Source organism: Pteropus vampyrus, unplaced genomic scaffold, assembly GCF_000151845.1.
Source record: "Pteropus vampyrus isolate Shadow unplaced genomic scaffold, Pvam_2.0 Scaffold141, whole genome shotgun sequence".
Lineage (NCBI taxonomy): Eukaryota > Metazoa > Chordata > Mammalia > Chiroptera > Pteropodidae > Pteropus > Pteropus vampyrus.
Window position 1 is genome coordinate 4,344,131 of NW_011888922.1, and position 3,617 is coordinate 4,347,747.

Genomic DNA, 3,617 nt, shown 5'->3' on the forward strand with positions numbered 1-3,617 from the left:
ACCTACTCCCAGGTCCAGTGTAAGGCCTGGCCCACTGTCCTTGCTCAGGAAACTTGGATTGATCAGACTCTGGGATCGCTGCCTCAGGCCTTTCTTGGTATGCCATCAGAAGTGAGACCTGGACCTGGCTACCTCTCCAGCTTCATATCTCCATTCCTACCTCGTGCTTGCTCTAGGCACCATCCACACCAATTCATTCCCCGAATATATGCCAAGCTTTTTTGTACATTGCCATGCCTTTGGACGTGCTGTTCCTTCCGCCCAAGGCCCTCCCTCAACCAGGTCAGCTCAATGAACTCCACAAATCCATCCTTCCTTTAAGGCTCAGTGAGCGCAAGTAGTGCCTCCTCTGGGAAGCCTTCAGGAACTGGCCCCGGGAGCCTTCTTCATTGTACGCCCTCTGGGCCCTGCCCCTGCAGGCCTCTGTTATACTACTTGTCACAGAGTGTTGTGGGTATGTGTCCCCCCAATAGGTAACACTTCTGAAGGAACTGGGTCTGTTTCTCTCTGTACCTTCAGTGCTTAGGATCTGGCGCAAAGGACAAACCAGGACCTTTCCTCTCTATTTATGCCTACTCCTTGGAGGCAGGAGATGTGGCTAGAAAGGTTGCAGGACCTTGAATGCCAGACTAAGGAGAGGTAAGATTTTAATTGTTGAATGATCTCATGATTGAACCCCCTCATTTGGAAAAAAAAGTAATTTTTAAATTTTGTCCTCTCATAGCCCAGAGAACAGGGGGTTAGTTCTTAGGAGGAAGATGGAAGATGGGCCTCTTCCTGGGGTCTCTGCTGTCCCCTCTTCTGGACTCCCTTTCCCCTTTTGCATTCATTCCTAAGTCCTGGTGTCTCTCCCCAAAGGCCTTGGGTCTGGGATCCACCCCCACTACTCAGGCCAAGTCTAAACCTCAATCCCCTGTTATATAAGTGAATTATCCGCTGTTCCCAACCAGCGCCAGCCAGATCTCCTCCTCCTCCTAATTGATTTAATCTTCTCATACCAGAGAGCTGGGCGGGGTTGGGGAGACAGCCTTGATCAGAAGCCAACACATCAGTGACGTAGGCTCATTAATTACAAGGAATCTAGGTCATGGATTGGCTCTGAGTGGCTCTGATTCTCCCCATCCCCAGTCATTTGGATCTCTGAAGGGATATTTTCAGCTCCTCCTCATTCCTCAAGCCTCTCCTACATGGAAAGTTGAGGGTCCCATAAGATCCTATTTGTCTCTCAAATCTCCCCAAACCCTCAGTTCTGGACAGAAATTCCCAGCATTCTGATTTGAGCACAGGACACAGCTAAACCTAATTTTTTGAGGAATGAAGAGATAAACAGATGGTTAAATTTTGAGATGGGAAGAGATGTCCTCACTTTGCAGCTTTTCTGATAAAGGAGGTAAAGATCCTACTTGTGTACCCCCAGAGATGGGGAACTCACTCCCCTAAGATAGTCTTTCTTTTGCATTATGGCCTTTCTCACAAGGGGCTGAGACTTCAGCCTTGTGACTTCCTCTGGGACCCAGCTTTGCCCTTGGAAAGCTAGCCAGATACTGAGACATGATGATTATCACCCCTGACTTTGCTCGTCTCCTGACTGAACACTCCTGGTTCTTTTACTGATTTATTTTGTAGACTTCACAGATAACTCCTCACTGTATCTCCTATGTGGACAAGCCATAGATGTTACCATCCCAGATGCATAGAGCAGAACACAGGCTCCAGGGCAGCCTGAACAGCTCAGGTCAGGGTAGGACCATCACCTATTTTTGATCTTGATATTAGACTTCCATTGATACATACAGCCTGAAATTGCCTGAGATATTTTGGGGCCTTCCTGCATTTTTGACTCAGCTTAGATACAGAGTCAGCTAACTCCCATAGTCATTTTTCTGACATTAGCAATGGAAGGTCTCCATGAAAATGATCTTTGTAATATTAGAAATATCACCATGTTCCTTTCCTATAATTTTTCTTTTGAGCTACCCTGACATTTATCTTTCTATAAAACTAGGCAATTATCCATTCACTCATTCACCCACACAACTAACTATATATTAATCCATCCATTCACAAACCCCACTACTTACCTACATACTCTTCTATTCAGCTGTCCATAAATTCATTCATGCATTCATTCGCCTCTCCATTTACCCACCTACTGACCAACCCATCTATCCATTTTCTTTTTCCATTGGTCAAAAAAGCTTCTTTTTTAAAATTTAGCTTTCTGACTCTGTGCTTGTGCCTTCAACACGTTCACAACAATTTTTCACTCTTCATTAAGGAGAGCACACTTGATCTTGTCATGGACACATTTAGCACACATGGATCCACCATAGGCCCTGCTAACATGTTTTTCATCTTAGACAACCTCATTAGAACTTTAGGTCTCACAAAAAAAACTCGAAGTCAACCTGTATATACCACATGCCGATTTTGGTGCTTTCTTAACCTTCTTGGTATAAAGGTAAACAATTCTATCTCCAGGGGTTTGAGACAGCCTATTTTTGATAGAGGCTGTAATGTAGGACAGCCTCTGCTGGTATGTCAAATGCTGGACCATTCTGAATGCCTGCAGACACCATCCCCGGAAGTGGAAAAGAAGGTACTTCCAAGGTCAAATAGACTGCCCCCATTTATCCATTTTATATCCACCTATCTGATCATGTACTTATCTGTACATCCATCCAGTCACCCACCATATACCCATAAACCCATTCACCAATGCACATATCCATCCCTTCATCTATTCTCTCAGTCACCCACACATCTATATTCATCATCCATCCATCCATCCATCCATCCATCCATCCATCCATCCATTTACCTAATACTTACTGAGATTCTATTACATTTCGAATCTTTTATTGAGTATTCTGAGTGATTACAAGCTGAGTAAAATACAAGCACTCCCCTCTCTCTCTATCCCCTTGGCCCCATCCTCTCTTCTTTGGGGAAGGAATAGAAGCTGATAAGACAGATGATGCTAAGTACTAGAAAACAGAAACAAAATGCTTTAGGGATTTAGAGGAGGGAGAAATAGCATTTGGATAAGGTTATGGATGCTTTTCCTCCAGGGGAGACTTTTGGTTCGGCCTTAATGGAACAGCAGTACTTGGACATAGATGCATTGGAAGTAATTCCAAGTAGAAGAAGCAGCACATCAAAGATATAGAGAGCATAATTCTTGTATCATTCTTTATATCTCTGCCAAAGTGCATAGAACAGAGCTGGCCACACTTTAATAACCTAATATATACTCGTTGATCAATATTTTCCCTTCTCTTCTCTGACAGAAGCACCCTTGATTGGGATAAGAGTTCACGCTTTCTCTTTAAGAGGATTTTACTAGATGACCTTGGACAAGTCACAAAATCTTTCTGAGCTTCTCTGAGTTTGGGATTGTGTTTCTGTCTCTATCAGGTGGTCTGTTTCCCCAATTTTAATTATTTCTACTATTCCTTCTGCTTTCTGCAGAGAGATCAGCATTTCCACATATCTTAAATTTTGTTTTCTTTTATTGGCACCAGTGAATTCAATTCTACCTGCCTTCAACTTCTTCAGCCCCATACCTTGACAACAAACTCTGTGATGTGGAGGAAGGGAGAAGTTCTGTGCAAGTG

General features: G+C 43.7%; 1 pseudogene; it reads right to left on the reverse strand.

The window, feature by feature from the left end:
* Positions 1–2,206: 2,206 nt before the first annotated feature.
* On the reverse strand, positions 2,207–2,557 carry LOC111744806 (annotated as a pseudogene).
* Positions 2,558–3,617: the final 1,060 nt, after the last annotated feature.